Genomic DNA, 25,023 nt, shown 5'->3' with positions numbered 1-25,023 from the left:
CGAAGACGCCAATTGGGAAATGATGAAAGCGGCCTAGGACTTCTTGCCAGAAACTAGAGGGAACGCGGCTCTCCGCCAGCAACTATACAAACTCCGGATGACTAGGGAGTATAACAAAAGGGTCTCTAGAAGAATTTTAAAAGTTGGAGATTTTGTGCTAAGGAAGATGGAAGCCGTCGGACGCGCCAATGAGCAAGGGAAACTCACTCCTACTTGGGAAGGTCCATACGAGATCTATGAGGAAGTTCGAGACGGAATCTATCGGATCCAAGACATGCAGGGACGTCCGATTCTGCGTACCTGGAATGCGGACAACCTGAAGAAGTACTTTTTCTAAATTAACATCTATGTTACCTTAATTAATGAATGTTTTGTAAAGACCTCCAAATTATAGACGCATCATGTAGCACGACATTTAATGAATTTGAAATGAAAAAGTACCTGCAAGCCGGCCTTGCCGGGAACCCTTTATGTCAAATACGTTATCAAATCTCTCAAAGAGGTGCAAACTAACATTCTCCTAAGAATTAAAGACTAGTCGTTTAAAGGCCTAAGAAGTGGCCCAGATTAGCACCCTCACTAGGCTGATCACCTAGAACACAGAGCTTACACATTTTTCGACGGCTATATGACGTAGCCAAAGACCTTGGAAAAAAGACCAAGGCAAATATTTGCCGTCTCAGTTTAGGGGCGTCAGCCATAAATGATGAATTAATCAACATAAAAAAGCTCAGAAAATAATAATAAACAGAAACGACAAATAAAGCTAAGAACAAAAACGTTCAAAAGACGCTTGGTCATTCCAATAAGTTAGTCATAATTACAAAATTATGCACATAGTGCCATTAAGCAGGGCGTCACAAAATCAGACCCAAAATAAATACAAGGCACCTAGAATGCCTCATTCATCGTCATCGCCGGGAACAAACTCAGGAGGAGAGCGTCCTTCTTTTTGAGCCTTCTCCACCTCCACTTGATAGTCGAGAAACTTCTCGAACCAGCTGAAGGGGCGCTCACTGCCAAACTCGGCATTCCAGGCAAGCTCCATGCCTCCTCGAATCGACTTCTCACCCAACACGGCCGACTGGCTACACACACCCTTTGAGGTGACCACTTCTTCACAAGCCGCCTCCAGCTGTGTTTCCAACTCCTTCAAATGAGTGTCAAGACGGGAGAAGTTATCCTCCTTCTCCTTAATCTTTTCAGAAAGATCCTTAATTCGAGAGAAGTTTGTGTCGATCTGCTCAAGACGATGCTTATTTTCAGCACGTCAAGAGGCCAGGGACTTGGTCACCTCGTCAAGCTCTTCCCTCCTGTGGAGACGAAGCTCCTCCAGTGCAGCAAAATGCTGATCACCGCACTGGCTAGCAAGAAGACGGTGTCTAGCCTCTTCATGCACCAGAGAAGTGCGCCACTTCTTCAGCGAGTCTATCAGAATAAACATTTGCACAGAATAGAAAAAGTAATTATAAAACATGACAAAAAAAATAATAAAAAAAATATATATAATTAAATATACAACTTACATCCAGCGCAGAAGACTGCATGGCAGCAAGTTGATTCTCGGCCGCCTCAGGGAGCGTCTCGGCATACTTCGGAGGAATAGCACTGCGCATCAAATTCATTATTTGCCTCCGGTCCTGAGAAGTAAACCGGCCTGAAGAAGGGATCTTATCCAATTCAGCATCATTGGCTATTTGAGGGTCGGGTATTTCTATTGGAAAAACAACTGCCTTAGAATCCCTGGGAGAGACTATAGAACTGCCAGACGAGGAACGACAAGTGGTTACGATGTTGGAGTAAAACTTACCACCAGAATTCCTAGCCCTCTCTGCTGTCCTCGAAGGAATGTTCCGACGGACGGCTTCCGAAATTCCTCCAAGTGGATCAGTTGCCGCCTTAGCCTTCTGAGAACTAGGAGAGGAAAACACTCGTTGATGCGCAGTGGACGCCTTCGATGTCTTCGACGCTGTGGACTTGAAAACGGGTTTCCCCGTGCCACCAGCCCTACGCTTGGAAGGAAGCACCGTGACCGAGGCGGCCTTCCTTGAATCCTGAATAGGCAAAGCCAAGTCAATTGTAACAATTAAAGAAAAGATCACATACTCTGGAAAGCTCGAGCAAAACCATCTTTCCCTCAGCAGGAGGAATAGGACGTTGAACAGCCGGCTTGGGGACGGCTTGGTCCAAGATCGTCTGTTCAGCCGCCTTCTGGCGTTGCAAGGCCTCAAAAGTGCTGACGTCAAGCACTTCTTCCAACCAGGTCGGCATATCAACTCGGCCCTTGGCTGCGTCATCCAGCTTTTCCATAGCCTCGTCTGAAAATCAAGAAAGACGTTAGAAAAAACAAAACGTCAAAAAACAACGGAAGATCTGAAGAACAACACATTACCTCTCGGCATATACGGACACAAGCCCACAGCCGAGAGGAAAACAGGGTCGGCAAACTGATCCAAGTGAGGCAACCACCCCTCAGGTATATAGGTCGTCTTGGTCCCAACTGTGAGCGGCTTGGCCTTGAACAAAGACGAGATTCGTTCCCAGAGGGTAGGGGAAATGGGAGGAAAGGAGCTGTTCTTTCCAACATAGTTGGGCTGGAGCGTCCAACGTCTCATCCTGTCACACATCTCCATGTTGGTGGTTCGGATAACCACCCACTTCTTTCTCCATAAATGCCACTTGGACGCCTTGCCCATCACCGTCCGGTAAGTGCCCTTATAAGTAAGAGCCAACCAACTTTCAGCGGACCGAGCAACCTGAGACATTGAGGCTATCCTGAGGAATGCTGCTGGGAAAGAGGGATTAATACCCTCAAGCTCACACCGGGCAATATAGCCAAAAACGCCGGCCCAGGAATTGGGAGACATTTGGTTCAAACCAATATTGAAGCCGTCTAATACCTCCACCACAAAGGGATGAGGAGGAAACCTCATGCCGAGCTTCAGGAAGGAGCTGTACACGGCGAACTCCCCTTTTACCAAGCCAAAACTAGTACAGTCCATGCCAGCTGGCATACAAAATTTATACTCAGAACCTAGGTTAAGAGACGCCCCATAATCCGCTCCCTGGGCGGTAAGAAAGGCCAGCCACGTCTGAAGTGGGAAGATCTCGCAGGGGTGAAGGTGGCCTTCCTCTCCACCTGAAGGGCCTGCCGGCGCACCATCAGCGCGCTCGTTTGTGGGGGCGTCCTCCTCTATAGGGGAAGAAGATTCCCCTTCGAAATGCGGTTCATCTTCTATCTGCACCATGATATCCTGCACAGGCTGAAGAATTGGCTCAAGACGAGGGGCATAACTTGAGAAGGGAAGACATCAAAATGGCAAGTCGCCGCCCTCAGTTCTGACGAGGCCCTCACATCATAGACAAGGGACAAGGAATGACCAAAATTAAACAAACAAGTTTTCCCAAAATAAATGTTACCTGATAGATCGAAGAGAAGATTTCCAGAGGAATTCGATGAAGAACTACAAGAACAAGACTTTGAAGATTGTGGCGGTGCTACAGTGTCTCCTGGTTGATGCTGGACGCCGGAAATCGCCTTCTTCTGTGGCTCTCAAATGACTATTAGAAATGAGGGAAAATCACTCAAACTCGTCACTTATTTATAGAGGGGTAAGAAATGATTACCTCCGCCACGCGTCACTGCCTCGCTGGATAATCCAAGAGCAGTGAAAACTGATGTCTGTTTTCACTCCTCATGAGGGGCAAATGATGTGGGCCTAAATTTTTCCAACCCTCTTTAGGCCCAACGAAGCCACAAAGATCAAGTCAAGTTAGCGCAGATAGTCCATGGGCCCAAGACCAGGAAGTAGGCTCAAGCCTTGGCACCCAAACCAGATAAGAGGCAGAGCCCACTTGCTTAGCCCATAAAAGGCCCATGATTGACAGCACAAAGGACACGTGTCCCAGATCCCCTGGGGACACGTACCAAGCAGGTAGGGTGGAGGGATCACTTCCCAAGAAACCCTAACACTATAAATAGTGCAGATCCCTAGGTAGAGGGCATTCAATTTCATTCTAACCTACTAAATACTACTTTTGCTCTGCCTTCTCTCTAGAATCACTTCTCTCTCTAGCCTATACTTACTTAGGCATCGGAGGGAATATTCATACGGGAATATACTTGTTTTGCAGGTTGCCAGAAGTTCGTGCCAGGTCATACTTGATACCTCCGAGGAGCGCGTGACACGTCATCACCGTAAAAGATCCCACAACTTCTTCCATAGGCTGGTTTGTTCTCCCAGTATGACCATCAGTGGTAGGGTGGAAAGCTGTGCTCATTTTCAATGTTGTCCCAAGGTTCAACTGGACCTTTTGTCAAAATTTTGAGAGGAATCTTGAATCACGGTCTGAAATAATATCGGTTGGGACCCCATGCAACCTCACTACATGCTTAATGTAAGTCTTTGCAAGCTGCTCTTTTTCCATGTCTCTTTGATCGGAATAAACACAACTGATTTTGTTAGACGGTCCACAATCACCCAAATAGTATCATTTCCGTTCTTTGATCTAGGCAAGGCAGTAACAAAATCCACAGAAATGGAATCCCACTTCCATCTAGGCACTTCTACAGGTTGAACTTTCTCCATGGGTCTTTTGTGGTCTATTTTGACTTTCTGACAGGTTAGGAATCTAGACACGAACTCAACAACTTCACACTTCATATTGGGCCACCAATAGATCTGCTTAAGGTCTTTGTACAGCTTGTCACCCCCAGGGTGCACAGAATATGGAGTATTATGCCCCTCGTCCATAAGACGTCTCTTAAGTTCTTCACACTTCTGCGGTACACACCATCTCCCTTTGAACCTCAAACTACCATCATCATGAATCTTGAAATCTACTTCCTTTCCTTGCCCCATCATTTCTTTGATCTTCTCTAAGTATTCATCCCCAGCTTGACTTTCTTTAATCTCCTCGAATATGGACAACCCCGATGATAATGCACTCAGTCTTGCTTTGGTCTCCCCAGAATTCACTATCTCCAGGCTAAGTCTCTGCATATCTCGACACAATTCCTCGGAAACTACCAAGACATTCATACTATGGCTCAATTTCCTACTCAATGCATCGGCATCCACATTTGCTTTCCCTTCATGGCATTGAATGTTCAAGTCATAATCTTTGATCAACTCTAACCATCTCCTTTGTCTCATATTGAGGTCCTTATGGGTGAAAATGTATTTCAGGCTTTTTTGGTCTGTAAAGATCTTACATGTTGCCCCATAGAGGTAATGTCTCCAAATTTTCAAGGCGAATACAATAACAGCTAGCTCTAGATCGCGGGTAGGGTAATTAGCCTCATACGGTTTCAATTGACGCGACGCATATGCAATCACCTTCCCATTTTGCTGCAACACACACCCCAATCCATTTTTTGAAGCATCATTATACACCTCAAACCCCTCATTCCTCACATTTTTCACTCCACTCAAATTTTGATTCCTTCTTCATCAAATTGGTCATGGGTCTTGCTATCTTTGAGAAATCTCTCACAAATCTCCTATAATAACCAGCTAGGCCTAGGAAACTCCGGATATCAGACACATTATTTGGAGTAGGCCACTCACTCACAGCTTGAATCTTGGCAGGATCCACAGAGACTCCTTCCTTTGACACATAATGACCCAAAAATGCTACCTTTTCCAGACGAAACTCACACTTAAAGAACTTTGCATACAACTTGTTCTTCCTAAGCGTCTCTAATATTACCCTCAAGTGCTCATCATGTTCCTTTTCACTGCTCGAATAGTTAAGAATATCATCAATGAATACCACAACAAACTTATCTAGGAATTCGTGGAAAATCCTATTCATCAAATCCATAAATATGACAGGTGCATGCATTGGTTAACCCAAAAGGCATTACTGTAAACTCATAATGACCATAACGAGTCCTAAATGCAGTCTTAGGTATGTCTTTCTCAACTACTCTCAATTGGTGATACCCCAAGCGTAAATCGATCTTTGAGAACACACTCCCCCCATTCAATTGATCAAATAGGTAATCTATCCTAGGCAAAGGATATTTGTTTTTGATGGTTACATTGTTCAACTCCCTATAATCGATACATAGTCTCATACTCCCATCTTTCATCTTGACAAACAATATAGGAGCTCCCCACGGTGATGCACTAGGTCTAATATACCCCTTGTCGAACAACTCTTGCAATTGGGTCTTCAACTCACTCATTTATGGAGGTGCCATTCTATAAGGTGCCTTGGATATAGGTGTCGTTCCAGGATTTAACTCTATAGTAACTCAAGGGCGCGCTCTAGCATGTGGCATACACGAAATCTCACTCGGATTTACATCTCTAAATTCATTTACAATTGGGACATCCTCTATCTTCACCCCAACTTCTTTACTTACATCTTGGACACTACAGAAACCCTTCTTGACCAATTTCCTCACTTGCATCGCAGAGATTACCCCAAAGTTCTTGGACTTCTCAAAACGCCTATATGATATTGATTTCCCAGTAAGGTTCCTTAGGCTCACTTTCTGAATCTCACAGTCTATCTTGGCCTTTTACAAACTTAGCCAATCCATCCCCAAAATCACATCTAGGTCCCCCAAACTAAATTCTATCAGATTAGAAGGAAAAGTGCAATCTTTTATCTTCAAAGGCAAGTTCTTAAATAATTTTATACACCTTATGGTTACACCAGTAGGCATACTAACAGGTAAATCAATTTCCTTTAAATCTACTAACTTCAAACTTTTAACAATAGAGGATGAAATAAAATCATAAGTTGCCCCTGTATCAAACAATGTTTTGATTGGTAAGGAGTTAATAGAGAAAGTACCCGAAACTACATCTGCAGAACGTTCAGCTTCATTTCTTCTTATTACGAACAGTTTGCCCGGAGCCTTGTTGTGATTGTTGTTCCCATTGGCAGGTTTATTTTGGTTTCCTTGGTTATTTGGTGCCCCAGCAGGCTTCGAACCTTGGTTCCCTGAATGGTTAAACCCTGGTTTCCCTTGGTTACCACTCCCACTACCATTCTGCTCCTTCTTCTTCTTAGTGAAGCACTCATACTCTCTATGCCCCTTTTTCTGGCAGTAGTTGTAGGTCACCAATTCTCCCTTGCAGTTCCTACCTGGATGGTTGTTACTGCACGTCTAACAGTGATGCACTCTCACAGATTGATTTCTATTGTTGAATTTATTTCCCTGGTTGTTTCTTTCCCTGGAAATTACCATTCCCATTACCATTTCCATTCCCATTCCTAGTCCTTTTGATGTTCCCTTGACTTCCCCCAGCATTAAACTCTTTTCTTTTATCCCCAACAACAACATTTTTCTTGTCTCTCCTGGTCTGTAGGCCATAAATATGAGCAGCTCTCCCATACACAATGTCTAAGGCTGTAAAGGTTTCCCCACCTAATCCCAATTGGATCTCATCGGCCAACCCTTGCTCAAACCTCTGAGCCTTTAGCTCCTCTGTAGCTATAACCTCAGGTGCAAACCTCGACAACGCTATAAACTTGCTATAGTAATCAGCAATGGTCACATTCACCATCCTAAGGTTTATGAATTCATGTGCTTTCTGCTTTCTCATAAAAGGAGGATAAAACTTCCCCCTCAAGGCAAAAATAAATGAGTCCCAATTAAACCCCTCAGCAGCACTTAGTCTAGTTCCATTTTCCCTCCACCATAGGCCGGCCTCATCTTTCAGGTAAAGGACAACTTGACCTACTTTCATATTTTCAGGACAGTTTACCGCCCCAAATAGTTTTTTGAACTCCCTAATCCAGTTTTCCAGGAAGGTCGGGTCTGCTTGCCCCTTGAAGTATGGTGGCTTAACTTTCGCAAGCCTTTCAAACAAGTCCCCTGCAGAATCGGGGCGCTCAGTTCTTTCCTGGGATAACCTTTCTGCCAAGAGGCGAATATCAGCAGCTAGGTCATTATTGTTGGCCATCCTAGAGCGCGACCTGAAATTAATATATTCTACTTTTGGTTCGAAACTTCACTTAATTAATATTATCCTAGCAATGTAATATCACACCAACAGCCATAATTCACATAAAATAAACAATCATTTACGAATGTACAACAATTATTTACGAAGGTGATCCCCTCGATCATTTATGAATGATATTCACATACAAAACATTCAACTGAGAAACAAGGAACAACATTCAATCATTACGAATAATAAGGTAGAATAAAATAAGAAAACATTCCCCTTGCGTGCCCAGAATGAACTCTTGATCCTTTGGATAATCAATAATCTAACTTTTATTCCTCAAAAGAATGTTAATAACAATCCTAAATATTAACAACACACCTATCCTCAAAATAAAATAAAAGGGTCTATGATATAAACATAAACTATGGTTGGGCGAATTGTCCAACCTTATACCCAAACACAACTAAATAAATAAACAATCTAGAGAGAAACATCGTCATTTTTATCTTTGGACTCATCTGGGATAAATAGATCATAATAAGTTTCATCCTCATCGTCGGCATTATAATAATAGACTCGTCTTATTCCTCTTGCGGATCTCCGCGAAACTTCAAGTTGAGGCTCCTCAACTTACCAGTACATGTCCTCTTCAGGTCCAGAATCAGTTTCAACCCTCAGAAAAGCATTGTAGATATCCATTTTTGTTTGACCCACAGCACGGTCATACTCACGAATCGACTCATCATCACTATCATACACACCTACTCTCATTACATCGCGACAAGTGCGCTCTAGCCTACGAATTCTACTGTTGTCAGATTCATAATTCATTACATTTTCATCATCGCTCAGAACAATAGGGCTAGAGTCATCGTCGCTCAGATCAATAAGATTGGAGTGATTATCACTCAGAACGATAAGGCTGGAGTCATCATCACTCAGAACGATAAGGCTGGAGTCATCATCATTCAGAACGATAAGGCTGGAGTCATCATCACTCAAAACGATAGGGCTGGAGTCATCATCACTCACAACGATAAGGCTGGAGTCATCATCACTCAGAACGATAGGGCTGGAGTCGCTCCCTATTCTATTTTCTTTTATGTCAGACATGATTAGTGATCTATAGCAATCAAACATAATTTATGTTAGTATTAGTACTCTCACTTACCGTACGACCCCCTAATACATAATAAGTAAAGTAAATAGCAATCGTAAAGCTTAGGAAAGACATAAACAATTAGCAGGCAGAGAAATTACAATCATGTTGACATAATGCAGACATAATGCTTCTATTCTATATGCCATTTCCTACACTACCCATCTCTCATAATAAATCATAATAGGTCAAACATTGAAGAATTTCAAGAATAAAACAAGAACGATAGGTAAGAAATAATTTTATTAAACGAATAACTAATAAACGAATAAATTAAATAAAGATTTATTTTCCTTTTAACGTTACTGTAGCAGCATCAGTGAATTTTTTTTTTTTTTGAATACTTCCCAAAATATTAATTTAAATTCAAAAGGAAACGTATTAATTCGCATAAACGAGAAAAAAAATATTTCAAAACACATAATCCTAAAATTGAACTTCAAATAAATTCGAACCTTTCTAAATAATAACGGAAATATTTCAATTTATTTAATAGTTGCAGCTTAATTCAACGAAATTCATTTTAGGTAAATAATTAATTAGTTAGGTGCCTAAAAATTTAAAAAGTAGACACAAAAAGTCAGTAAAACCTTTAGCTCAAAAGTACCTTTGTAACACCCCGACAATTCTCCTTTTTCTAAAATAACCCTTTTTATAAATATAACTATAGATAATTATCAAAGTATTATCGCCCGTGCGGAAACGTAACGGCTTATTCAGAATTTTGCAGCGGAAAACATAAAACTAACTTTAGGTTTATAAATAATCAATTACATAATTAATCCCAAAAACCAATCAACGAAAATAAGGAAATGTAAATAGTACGACAAGTTTAAAGTCCAATTTAACAAACCCAAGTCACTTAGAAAAACAAAATAAATACAAGCTCTCTAATCCCGATCCCAATGATGCATCATCTTCAAACCTTTAGATGGGCAACGCTTATTGATCCTTAGAGACTGCTCACCAAAATGGGTCATCATAGGATCAATAAGGCATAGCCATGATCAACACACACAAACAAAGCACGTAATCAACAAAGCTGAGTACTACATACTAAAACAATAATAATCCTAACATGATTCAATTAAACGAACAACCCTAACATGATACTAATAAAACATAAGTAATGATAACCAAGACATATTAACTTGAAGACTATATTTGACTGAACTAGACCTTTGTATCGTTAACATTATTTTAATTGAAATAGTCAATGGACTGAGTTGTCTATTAGAAGCCTTCATTAAGGAAGACGAGGTACGGGCGCGACTCCGTAACCCCAATGACCTGCGATATCAAGGAACTTTTGAATAAAATAGAACCGGTGATCAATCCGGCCCCAGAAAAAGCCATAGGCGACCCATGACCCCAACTCCTGATTGTCCGTCACTTCAGACGTGCACAGTCTAAAGCTATTGCTACTCTGTTTCACTTTACACGATTTACAGATTAATACTCTGTTATGACTCAACAATCACATTAATAATACAATCAACAAGTATTTGCAACTGTTTTTATCTTGGAATTAAATAAGTGATCACAAAGCTGTCAATCAAGAATTCATTCCAATTAATTCAACCTTTCCTTTAACATTGATTAACCCCTTGATATGGGTATAAAGGTTCAACTTACTAAACAAGGTCCTCGTCCCTCATAAAGTAGTGAAATGCTAAAAGGAAACAACGATCAATCGATCTAACCAATATATATGAAATAATATAATGTTCCTAACCAACATGCTTGCATCAATCATCCACGCTAACATGTTATAATTCTCATAATAAAATCCATGTTCAACACGTTCATCCAACAACATTAAACATTTAAATTTCAACATAACCAAGTTCAAAGACATAACAACATGGTTTCAACATAAGCACACATCCCCAAGCACACAGGTATGTACGTACCTTTTGTAGACAAACTGATAGGCCACTTTAACACTTTCGAAAGTCGCCTAAGGAGAATTCTCCGCCTAAAACAACCAAGAAGGATTCACAATCAAATTCTAACCATTCACAACAATAACAAAGCATTCTAAATACATCCTAAACATATTTAGAACCTTCCCCAATATCAAAACTTGAGTATTTGATTTCCTAGCATAATAATTTTTGAATCAATGATTGAAATTCGTTGAAAACTCTTCTTCAACATCATACTTTTAATTTTCAGCAATATAAACTCGTTTAAAAACTTCGCCAAGACCAACTTAACATACCTAGAAGTTGAAACAATAATTTTAATAATCCACAATCGTCCTACCATGATTTACAACCATTAAATCCTTAAAATTCATACTTTAAATAATTAAAAATCAATATTTTAATGCATTTATATAATCTGAAAATTAAATATATTATTTAAACATAATATTTAAATCTAAAAATTCTAATTAAATCATAAAAACGTATAATTTAAATTCAAGAACATAAGTTAAATTATTAAAAGGTAATTAAATTTATTAATTAGTTTAGGGTTTAAGGATTAACCAAAAAGGGAAGAGAGAACACGGTGGTTGGACGGCGGCGTAAGGACGGCAGTGCAAGGGCGGCGGCACAAGGGCGGCTCGGCGGCTATGGAACATACCGAGTCATCAATAAGGGTCGAAAGTCAAGAACGAATCGAGAAAGAAAATTAAAACGAAAAAGAAATAAAAGAGACTACCGTGCACCGCGGTGGTCGAGGTCTGTGCGGCGGCTGCACTGGTGGCAGCACTGCTCGGCGGCAGCGAGGGAGAGGGTGGCGCGGCTCGGTGGCTACGGCGGCAAAAACCGAAACGCGAGAGGAGAGCAAGAACGAAAAAGATCGTAAGAAGGAGAGAAAAACAACAAGAAACCAATGAAAGAGAAAGGGAGAAGAACGAAGGGGAAGAAGAAGGTTACTGCCGGCAAGCAGAGAGGGACGACGGAGGAGAAGAGTGCCGGTGGTGGTGGCGGCTGGGCAGCAGCAGCAATGGAGGTAGGGTCTGGGTTCTTGTTTTACGTGAAAGTGAAGGAAGAGGAGAGGTATTGGTGTTTTGAGGATTTCGGTGAAATTGAAAAGGAAAGGGAGGAGAGATTTTAGGTTTTATTGTTTTGGGCTTCACCCAATTGGGCTAGAATTAGGATTTTAGTTTTAGAATTTGAATCCCAAAACCGATTAGGATTGTTTTCCAATTTCAACATGTTATCGAATTCAAATCATTTTCAACATAAAATTCTAAAATTATTTTGATTTCATAAATCGTTGAAATATTTAAAACGTATAAAAATAAATATCTGTTAATTACATTTTTATTTCTAAAATTCGTAAATTCTTATTTAAATATAATTAACTGTACGTTAAAATATATTAATAAAATTTATAAATTTACGGGGGATTACACCTTCAGCACTGAAAATTTCCAGCGCTGCAGTTTGCTTCTTATACAAACACACAAAAAGATAGAATTGTCCAGCTTTCACCAGATCAAATCTGGCGCACAAATGTCCAGCGCTAGAAATAACCAGTGCTCTTAATCCAAGCGCGGAAATTTCTAGCACTCAGCAAATCACATTTGGAAAATTCCCATTCCAAAATTTTATCTTATTTTGGCCTATTTTACTATAAATAGGGCCTCTGAAAACCGGAAAATAACAGCAATTCCAACCCTACACCCTTAAGCTTGAGTATTGACCGAAGCTTTCTAAGTCCCGACTCGTGTGTTTGCCGCTTTAAAACACTGTTAAGCAGATCCTGCCCACACGACCGCCTGCGCACCAAACACTATCAAAGTGCTGCTGAAATCTAAACCCAAATCCTTAAGCCTAAAATACTCAAAACTCTGGAAGAATCCTGCCTCGTAATCAAACAGTCGTCGGAAAGTCTTAAACCAAACGGAAAGCTAGCAAAGTCAAGTGGTAGGTGTTTCTGAGAACCGCAGTAAAGCCTACGCTTTACGTACTATGACGTGAATTATATTTTTATTGCTTTCCTCGTCATATAAATTTACTAACTTTAATCTGTTATACTTCCCACTCCTAAATCAGATGATACTTGGACAACCTGGTTTATTGTTAAGCTCCTTAAGTCAATCTAAATCAGCTTTTGACATCTGTTTAGTAATATTTGTGCATTAAAATCAATCTAGAGTAGTAATGTAGCATAACACATGTCCCATCATCGTTATAATTGAACTAATAAGGACCGCGCCGCGTTGGCTAATGCTGGGCACTCCCCGTATTAGTAAACGTCCCCCGAACTCTCAATCTCTGCTCCGTTGGATGTAAGTTGAGGGATCTCCACACCAGGGATCACAAGGGAATCTATGGTCGTCGTGAATCACACATGTTTGCACTCCAGGCATGTCACGATAACCGGGTTTTGTCAGTTTTTTAAAACCGAATGGCGACTCCTAAAGACTAGTAAAAAGAGGTTAACGCCCACAGTTAGTCCCTACTTACTTAATATGCTTGCCACATCCAGACGAGGGAATTTTCGACCCCCTCACAACTCCTACATGCAAAATTCACTTAAAAAACTCACAAATCGAAATTCATACATTTTCTATCACACATATACTTTGTGTTTGAAAATCGTGAGCCCACCAACAGGCCACCACCTCTCGAGAAGCGATCTGATCCACTAACTAGGGATGGCAATCACATCCGAATCCGAACCGAGTCCGACCCGATCCGAATCCGAGAAAAAAAGTCCAAATCCGAATCCGATTAAAAACATCCGATTCCGAATGGATATGGATCGGATATGGAGTCTGCAAAGACTCTGACCCGAATCCGAATCCGACCCGAGTCCGAATCCGAGTGCAAATACGACCTGAAATTATTTCAAAGTGTATTATTTTTCGTACATAACTTTTTATAAAGGAAGTTCCCAATATAATCTCATATATATTTGATTAAAACGCATATATTTGTAATTTGTAATTTATTAGAAACTCATTAGATTTTGGTAAATGAGAAATAGGATTTCTAAATCGAGTTTAAAATTAAAAAAATACAAGTTCTATGTAAGTAAAGTTAACGCATGATTCAGATTTAGATATGGATATGGATTCGGATTTGGATATGGATGCAATTTTGGAGTCCGAATTTTAAATGGATATGGATATGGATATGGATGCAATTTTAGAGTCCAAATTGTAAATGGATTTGGATATGGATGCAAATTTGGAGTCCAAATTTTAAATGGATCGGATATGGATTTTACTACATCCGACCCGAGTCCAATCCATTGCCATTCCTACCACTAACTGATCATTTATCAATATTTCTTATTACTTCAAAAAAAATTAAGATTTCCGTTTTCTTAAAAGACGAGAGCCAAAGTTTTCCGCCATCTTTTCAAAATGCAAGAGCCAGAAAAAATTTTGTTTTCTAAAAAACAAGAGCCAAAGTTTTCCGCCTTTTTTCTCAAAAGGTGAGCTCCAAAAATTTCCGTTTTCCAAAAAATGAGAGCCAAAGTTTTCCGCCTTCTTTCTCAAAAGGCGAGAGCGAAGTTTTCCGCCTTCTTTCCAAAAAGGCGAGAGCCAAGTTTTCCGCCTTCTTTCCAAAAATGCGAGAGCCAAAAATTTCCATTTTCTAAAAAACGAGAGCCAAGTTTTCCTCATTCTTTCCAAAAAGGCGAGAGCCATGTTTTCCGCCTTCTTTCCAAAAAGGCGAGAGACGAGTTTTACGCTTTCTTTATAAAAAAAAGCGAGAGCCAAGTATTCTGCTTTCTTCTTTAAAAAGCAGGACCGCCAAGTTTTCAATCTATCCAAGTTCTAAAATAAGGCTATCAAGTTTTCCAAAATCTCTGCCGGCCTTTATTTGAACACCTCCAATGACATTGTCAGGAGGTACAAGTTCATTCAACAAAGTATCCAATCACTCGTGAGGAGAAATGTTGATATTCCTAGTGATAACCCTTAAATCAAATGTTATCACTCAGGGGCTCGTGAGACCTTCGCATCCGAATCAATTTCCCAAATTAGATTCACAGTGAAGGAAATATGTCCTTCACCCAAGGTGCATTGGTCCAATACCAAGGTTCAGATTAATTACAAATAATTAATTCAATGAGATCAAGTGATCGGAACAGCTCGTTGGAGAAATGCTTCCGATCAGTGAGTTCTAATCAATATTAGGCTCACATCTTACTTTTGACTGAACCTATAAGGTCACACCATTGGCATGTAACATATCACCGCAATAAATGAATCGGAAATTCATTTAATTGCTTTTTAGGAAATTAGTTCGGAAAACATAAATATACGATATGACGTTCGATCTGAATCGTATATCATATTGCGTATATTCGTAAGCTAGGCGAAACGAATAATCATATCGTACGACGTTGGATCGTATCGTACAATATGATAAACAATAGCTGAAAGGCATTGGACGCAAATACGAGAAGGCAACGCAGCCAGACCAACGAGCCAAGTGCGCAAGGCCCGCTAGGCATAACAGCACGCCAGCATGCATGGACATCAGCAGCAACGCGCACAGCGCGGCCAAAGCCCACCCCTGTGGCGCGCGTATGTGGGCTTACGAGTGATGGCCGGTCGTAAACCCTTGTGGCTTGGCCGTTTAGTATTATAACTTAAGGTTATAACATTAATCTATGCTCTAAGGTTTTCCAACTAACTAATTAATTAATTCAAAACCCTAGCACCTTGAGAACCCTAATTCTATGTGTGCCTCCATTAGAGTGTTCTTCCCAAAAAGCAAAAATATCTTGAAGGGGATCTAAGCTAGCCATCAATATCAAGAGAGATCTGAACGTGTCAGGGAAGCAAGTAGAGGAACGACATTTGGAGTTCTTGTTCATGTTCGTTGAACTAAGGGGAAAACACTCTACAAACGTAAGTTATGCTTAATTTATACTTTACACATGCTTTTTGGATTTGGGGTCATTCCGCTATCATGTTATGTATTTAACTGTAAACCCCTACAGTGGTATCATGAGATCTATGTAATCAAGTACCTTTTAGCATATTTTATATGTTTGTGTGCTGTCGAAAATTTCTGAATTTTTTCGCAACTTTTCGAATATTTTCTTGGTTACTGGATGAATCGTTGAAAAGGTTATGTATTCGTAAAGTGCCGGAATTTTGACTTTAACAACCCTAGTCTGACAAAAACGACGTTTTAAAATCAACCCATGAGTACAGAATATCAAAAACATTCCCCGAAGTGGGCTTAACTTTGGGAGTTTTTGTTATTTAATGAATTAAATCATTAATTTTGATGTGTTTTTTAATTAATTATATAAGCGAATAAACTTATAATTAATTTAAATTTTTTTATATTGTTTTTTATAATATTAGGAACCTAAGATGATTTTTTCGTTCATAAATTTTAATTATAAACCCTAATCCCAATTTAACGTAGATGAATGGATTTTAGATCAAAAATTAGTTTTATTAATTGGATAGATCTGAAACTTTATTTAGGTGAGAAGGGGATATAAGTTAATGCTTATTTAAAAACTCAAGGATTAAAATTTTGATTGGATTCGTTATTTTTAATCGTTCACCTAAACCAAATTTGATAAAAATCTGAAATTTAAATGTTTAGAACAATTTAAATTTTTGGATTGGATTATCAAAGTTATTAAATTTTTTGTTGATGTTCATCGTTCGTAAAATTTGAATATTTGTTAGCATAGATTTATTATATTTCATTAATTGGATTGTTTGAAATTATATAAATCGCCCACTTTATTATTTTTCGTAATTACAACGATTGGAATTGATAGTATTATGAAAGATATAATTCGTGAAATTTATCATTTCGAACATGAAAATTGATTTTTTTTAATGATCGGACGAGTAAGCTTCTCGCACTTGGCGAGGGGTGCTGCTGTCCGTGCGAGACGAAAGGAACAAGCGGCATGTGGCACGCAGGCAGACCCATAGGTGTTGGCCTTGCGGGTGCGCGTTGTGCTTGCAGGAAGCGAGCCATGGGCGAGTGGCTTTGGAAGTGCCAGGCGAGGCAGCAAGCAGCAGGCAGCGACGAGCACTGAGCTCGTGCATAGGGGCGCGTCAGCCTTGTGCACGGTTGTTGGGCTGTGTGCAACGTTGTTGGCCTTCGTGGCCTGCACGTTGGTGCGTTGATCCGATGCACAACGCATTGTTTGGGCTGGGCACTTGCCTAGCCCACGATGCATCAAAATGTGTACTTTTGCTTCGTTTTAATTCAAGGCCTAATTTTTGGGCTTTGGGCTTATATTTGCATGAAGGGGCTAACGATGGAATTTTTCATTATTTTATTTTATTTGACTTGGGTCGGGCCGCTAGTTTAAGTATTTAAAGTTAAAAGGTCCAAAATTAAATATTGGTTTAAGTGAGAGCCATTAAAATGAAATTGTTTAAATTAATTATTTTTAATTGATTTTCGTAAGACATTTATTTTAATAAAATTAATTATTTGATTAAAATATTTGTAAGGATTAATAATTTGGAATTGATTAATCTTTTAGGACGCATTTACATGAACGTGATTTTAATTAATCATGTAATTATGTGTAAAGCTTAATTGGGCCATACATTTTAGGATACGAATGGATGAATGCATAGTATATTATTATTATGTATTGCAAGTGATGCAGGTGACTGGTATGGCCAAACTAGGATATTTAAATACGGCTTGCGTACTGTTTTATCTATGAATGTAAAATTTTAAATATGGTATGCGTACCAGAAAGTTTTGATGTAATAATTAGATTATTAGTTCAAGTTCTTCTAGTTTATTTAAAAATTACAAGGTAGCAATTTTGAATGGTTTTCAAGATGGTGCCAAGCTAACAAGGTGAAGGGAAGATTGGATACTTCAAGACCAAAAAATTTGGGGTCATACTATCTCACCAAATTTACATATGCTTTTATATATTGGTGTATGTATATTATGCATGTGTATGTTGTTTTATGTTTTGATAAAGGATTTAGTTCACTAAATAATCAAACCAACATAGAAACAACTATGTCCAAAGAATATTGAGTTTAAAATTGCCTTCCAAATCAAGCACTTACAAAAATCTTCGAACCTAAGATAGTAGGTTTCCGCCAAAGCGAGGTGCTATTTAGTAGTCCTAGATGGTAAGGCATCCAAAAGGAGCACGTTGGTTGTGGTTTCAACTCAAACGATATTGGTATATGTTGTGGTAATGGAATAAATTATGGCATTAGTTTATTAACCAAGAGTAATTTTGAATTACTAGTATATATAGGCGTTTCTTACCTAAAATCTTAAAAGACTTAAGACAAGCCAAAGCATGCTTAAGGATTTAAGACTTTTTTGGGGTATTGGATTCCTTTCATTCATTATGGACCATGTTTTATTGCATGAATGAAATGTTTAATAGCTTTAACGATTGCGTGTATGCTCTTATTTCAAAGTTATTAAAGTATGATAAATGTTTTCTTTGCTATTTCATTTTGTAGAATATGAATTATAATGCATATAATTGTAAATCTTCAACTTTATTGCATTTGGATAATAGAATTGCGATATTTTCATGATCAATTGGTATCTAATTTTGAGAGAGATTCTCAAAGAAAAGGAGTCTGAGAGCGTATCTTGACCTATTTTTCTTATAGTGGTCTTCATGGTTGTTTTCAAACTAAAACGTGAATGGTAGACCGATTGGACCTCATATATATTCAGAATACTAGGTAGTTTTGGAATAATGAAGTATTGAGTTAAAGACTCATGTATTACCAATGGACAACCAAGTTCCTTTTTATTCAATAATTAACTAGACTCATTGGATGTGGTCATTCAAAATGAATAAAAGGAAAGGGACTTTGTAAACATAACAAAGTAAGAAGATCAAGCTAAGAGTAAAATCTTTTGGACTATAAGAAAAAGGTTTATAAAGTATAGGAAACGGGAGCGAAAGAAATGAATTCAAAATTCTATTTCTACCTTAAAGTTTATATTAAAGAGAAACGACTTAGAAATTGAACTCCTATGGTATTGGATTACCGCTTGAGGTTCTAACTTTTGTTGAGAACTCAAATTTTGGAAGCTAAGTCTAGTTATTGACCTACAAGTGGGAAATGGAGCAAAGTTGTGCTACATTAGTTGTAGGGTTATCTGTTTGTTTTAAAGTCCTTCAAAAGGCCGGAACTTAATGACATTTTGTTCCATTATTCATCATAAATACTTTTCTGTTTGGACACAAACACTCACATTAATTTAAAGTAAACAAAAATAATCGTTGAGTGTTTATTTAAATGAAATGGTCATTTAAGGGTTGAGTCATATGATTGATTAATAAACAAGCAAATATCTTGACATTTATACTTCAGAAGGTTCAAATCAAATATTTTGATTTTTGTTCCATGTATATTTGGCAATGTCATACGACCGTATCAACAAGAAATCATTCTAAGATTCCATGGCATGGATTTTTGAAAGTTGATTAAATTAAGACACATTGGTCGGTCTTACTTGTTGAACATGATGTGGAAATGGACTATTGCTAGAAGGTTCTAGACAATTATGTTTATAGGCCAAAGATGGATTTTATGACTTACCTATTTCACAAGAATTTGAGAAAATATGGCTCTATTTACTCAAAGTGAAATATGTGAAATGCTTCAATGCGATTCACAAAAGGGTATAAAATCAACTTGGCAAGAACCTTTTGAACATCTAGACTTGGTCAAGGTGATGTTTGTATGAGCCAAGAATGATTATCAAGATTTTTTATATGGCATTATAACAATCAAATCTCCATAAGAATATAGTATGTACAAATGGAGGAATCGAAATCTATTGGATTAATGATAATCGCGACTGCTTCCTTATATAGTTTCTAAATGATACTCTTAGACGACTATCACATTAAACTAAATTTGTCAAAGCTCGAGAAAAGATATCATAAGGATTAAACTCGTTTCAGTATATCTTTTCATCATATATATCTAGGGTTGTTAAACCCAATGCGAGTTGGTGACACGTGTCAATTCCTGGTGCGATTTTTTCCCGCCAAAAACCACTTTCCCAAAAAAGTGTATGTGTGTTATTTTTATTTTATTTTTATTCTCTACCCTTTTTTTTTATAAACTATTTAAATTTAGTTTATAAATTATGGAAATAATAGATACGACGTAATAATAATTATTTTAAATTGTTCATATTTTAGTGAACTCTCTATATTAATAATGGAAAATATATCACTCAATATTTTGGTCAAATTATCATATTAGCATTTTAAATATGCATATTAGATGAATAAATTTAAAAGAGTATGTTAAAAATATTATAACTATGCAATAGTTTTGGAGATATTCAGTTAAATATTTTGTGAAAAAAAAAATCAAAATCCGTGCGTGCACGGGTTCTAATCTAGTATATATATATATATATATATATGAGTGTGGGTGTGTGTTTCTTTATGAGAGACTCATAGAAAAAAAAGGTATTGATTTTACCACAAATCTGAGAACACATGGTTGTTGCTGTAGATAGTGCCTTTTAGGAAGCCATCATATTTCCAAAGACGCAAGTGGGAGAAATATGACCTCAAAGTGACCTCAAAAGAACTTCGAGTCAAGCAACAAACAAATGTAGAATACTTAGGAGCCGTTGGAAGTGCTCCACACATGAAGTCTTTGAAAAAGGATCAATAAAGACTTTGGAAGGGCTTCAAGAGAATCCTAATACTCAATGGACTTGAGTAATGTCTATATAGACAATAACATTTGATGTTCAATACCTAGGTAAATTGTATAAGGAATAGAATTCAACCAAGATAGATATATAGATATATCTTGAGGACTGAAACCTATGAAGACTTTGGAAGAGCTTTAAGAACATACGACTTACAGGTAAGCTACGACGAATTAAATTCGCAAAAGTGGATTAAGGTTTGAGGCCAGTAAATCCTAAAATGGTTTGAAGACATTAAATCCTTAAAATTGTTTGAGGCCATTAAATCTGAAATATCTTCATCTCAAGAATCAAGTCTTTGATTTGGTTGTTTTTACATAAAGGGTTCACACCCATTGGTTGCAAACGTATTTTCAAGAACATACAAAGATGATACTGTATATACATACAAAAAAAGAGAAAGATTGGTGGTTAAAGATTACAAACAACTTCATGGCGTTGATAATGTTGATATCTTTTTCACCAAGTCGGATGCTTGAACTATTTTGAATAAATCTAGCAATCATTGCAATTGGCAATATGGTAATTGGGAAAACGAAACATCCTCCTCAATTGGACTTGTTGGAAGAAGTTGTGTACATTACATAATGTAAAAGTTTTTAGATGCTGGATAAATAAGCATGCTTAAGAAATCTATTCGTAGATTAATGCATGCAAGTGAGAATTGGAACATACTTTTAAACAAAGGCTATTGAGCAATCATAGCTTTGTGAAAATACGAATCATCTTATATATGAGGAGTTTAGTAGGAGCTAAGTCAACTTTAATGGTTCTATATATGAGATACATATCTCTCTATTGAAAATGACATTCAAATTCTAAATGGTTGGATTTGAAAGTATTTGTCAATATTAGAACCATGGCAAAACTTAGATCATATTGGGTCAAAGATCTATTGGATAGGATCTAAACCGTTGTTTGGATTCTATAAAAGTATTTACTAAATAAACACAAATTAGAGACTCAAAACAGACTCTCAACCCATATGAGTAAGTCTATGTAATGAATGTTTTAACTAAGTGTAAATCTAGGCTGTTATTACTAAAGTTAAACATGAAGGACCTTGAAGAGGAACCTTCACCTTATATCACATTGCAATGCCAAAATTTAGCAAGATTCGGTATCTCGTGAAACAGAATGAGCTAAAAGTTACATGGATAGATTTTAAAATGCGAATAGTTTTTGCATTACAATCAATCATGTATGGTGTGATATATAGATCGCCAAGATAACTCGAGAGTGTTGGATCCTGACGAGTTTATACCAATATCTCTTTATCTAAAATCAAATATCATTAGAATACTATTAAGAACATATAATACATTTGGACATCTAAGATGAGCACTTGATAAGAGGAAGTGAAGATGAACTATGAATTGATGCTACATGCATAGCCTAAGGAAAAGTTGGATCTTGTTGTTAGGCAAACCACAAACATACGCAGGTAATTAAGTGTCGTGATTAAAAGGTGGTAACACAGTTTCAAAACCATATGTGATGCATGAGAAACTAAATCATTGATTGGTTTCCAAGTTTTTAGTTGAAATATGTATCTCCCACATCTCTGTGAACTGGTTGGAGTATTCCAAAAGGGAAGCATCATTTGCAATTCTACATTATTGAAATGAATTCGTTGTTGCCTAAGAAGCAACAAAAGGAAATGGTTTATATTGGGAGTTCTTCAATCAACTCAGGTTGATCACAAGTCTGCTATCTGGATGGTTATCTATTTTAACATATGAGACATTCTAAATGCGATGAAAGACTATATCATTCTATAAACATGTTCAAAGATCTTTTCATCTTACATCGAAAGACTTTCGATAGAAATGATGCTAAGAATAGCAAAGTATGATAAACTAAACCTCTGCAACAAATGAGATACAACACTCATATGCAGAAATAGAATCAAGTTTGAGTTCCATGAATGTTTTAACTATTGGGTGAAAGGCCCATATCTGTAAAACATTGAATGTTTAATTTTGGGTTAAATGCCAACAAATTGATAAGCATCTGGTTTAAACATTTATATTTATGAAATTATATTTCATATTTCATATAATCTTGATTTAGTATTAAATAGTGAAGTCCAAGTGATTCAAAACATTCAAATGGGGTGTCAAGATGGATTCCTTGACAAAGAAACACCCATACGTGAATTTGAATATTGAATCACAAAAGGATCCCTAATCCAGGTCATTAAATGCTTGGACGAACAATGACTAATGAAGATTAAATTGCAAGTTTATAATAGGTCAGTTTCATGAACTAGATGGGACATGGATGTCAGAAATCATTTGCATAGATACTTATTGGAATACGTATCGGATTGACCATGAGAACACTTTAAGAAATTAAAGTCTTGTTATAATTCGTTCTCATTAATGGTGATTGGAACCTATTCCTCAAAACATGAGTAGTTATGGATGCTTGTTTGAGAATTAGTTTGCTTTGATGCTCGCTAAACGTCGCACCGTAAAAGGAGACTATAAAAGCAGTACTTGGGATAGCTATGAATCAAAGTAAGTTGTTCATAAGTTACAAGAAAGGATTGTCCTCCTATCTTTGATAGGATACGGTGTTGTTGTTGTACAAGGCCTCTCGGAGAGTTAGATATTGTGAAAATGCGTGGCCGTGCTTAGAATGGTTAAGGCTTAACCTTCTGTAAAAGTTTAACAGTAGAACTCAGTAATTCGAGAAACACTTATGGACCTAATAAGGATGACTTAGATCTTACCTTATGTTCAGTAAGTAACACTAACAGACAAAGGAATTGGAATGCACACTTTTCTAAAGGACAAGTGGGAGACTGGAGGAAATATGTCCTTCACCCAAGGTGCATTGGTCCAATACCAAGGTTCAGATTAATTACGAACAATTAATGGATTTTTCATGAAATGACCCCAAGGTTTGCGTTAATGCACCAAATACCCCTAATGTTTCCAGAATGCGCCAAATACCCCCGAGGTTTAAAACAATAACATAAAATGCTCTGAATAAGCATTTTCCGTCCATTCTGTTAAGTCGCCGTTAAAATTAAAATTAAATTTTTTCCCTTTTTTTTTCCTTTATCTTTCTCTGTCTCTTTCTCTTTCCTTTTTCAATCTTCATTGTTAACCCATTATTTCACCTTCACAATCCTTGAGCTTTTTGAAAATCCCCACCCCCACTACCTCCCCTTTCAAAGATTCGGATCAACTCAAACTAAGACAAACACATTAAATCTGCCATTCCTCTACAGACGTTGCCCAAAACTACTCGTGTTGTTGATGTTCTATTGCTCGAACATTCAGCCTACTCCTGAAAAGTAAGGAAAACGAAAAAAAATCTCAAATCCAAAAACAAAATTAAAATCTCCGGCTACCAATTCAGTTTCTAATTGTTACTAATCTATCCTAAACAATTAGAAACAATGTGAGACGGAATGAACCGGCGCAGCAGCGAAGCAAATCGAAGACAAAGAGAGATTTGGGAGGAGGTGGTAGAGGAGAGAGAGGGAGGAGCCTACGATAGTGGTGGTGGATCTTGCGATGTATTGCCTCAATTGCGGCGGTGGAGCCTGCGACGGTGGTGGAGCTTCTTCACCCTCGATCTTCAATTGAGAAGACCCACATATCTGATTTATTGGATGAATTTTTTGGGTTAGAGAAAGAAAAGAAGAAGAAGAAGAAGAGGGTGGTTGCAGGTTTTTGGCGGCGATTATTGCGACGAGCAACTATATAGATTGAAATCCCCCAATATTTCTGATTTGGGGATCAATTTTTTTTGTTAAGCTTTGTGTCATAGATCTGCATTTTGAGCAGATTAAAGCAGCAGCATCAGTGATTTTTGGGGTCGAATTTTAGTTTTAGCGATAGAGGTATTCAGTTTCTAATTTTTTAGGTGTTTAGGATTTTGTGAATATTTTCTGTTGTTTGTTTTGTGTTTTTTATGTTCTATTTTATTTATTGGAATTGATCTAGTTTCAGAAAAATCACGTTTAATCAGTGAAAGAAGAAGATAATGATGATTGATGGGTGAATTAACAAAAATTTTGGTTTTTTTTAAATAATAGGTAGTTAATTAATTTTTGGGGGTTTAATTAATATAATTAAGTGCTAATATTAGGATTAGTAGAGAAAATGGTTGAGTAAGGGCAAAAACGTAAATTCACGCTAACGGAGACTTAACGGAATGGACGGAAAATGCTTATTCAGGGCATTTTGTGTTATTGTTTTAACCTCGGGGGTATTTGGTGCATTCTGGAAACATTAGGGGTATTTGGTGCATTAACGCAAACCTCGGGGTCATTTCATGAAACATC

The sequence above is a fragment of the Spinacia oleracea genome, chromosome 4 (genome assembly GCF_020520425.1).
Source record: "Spinacia oleracea cultivar Varoflay chromosome 4, BTI_SOV_V1, whole genome shotgun sequence".
Taxonomy (NCBI): domain Eukaryota; kingdom Viridiplantae; phylum Streptophyta; class Magnoliopsida; order Caryophyllales; family Amaranthaceae; genus Spinacia; species Spinacia oleracea.
Note: the sequence above shows the minus strand (reverse complement) of the source record.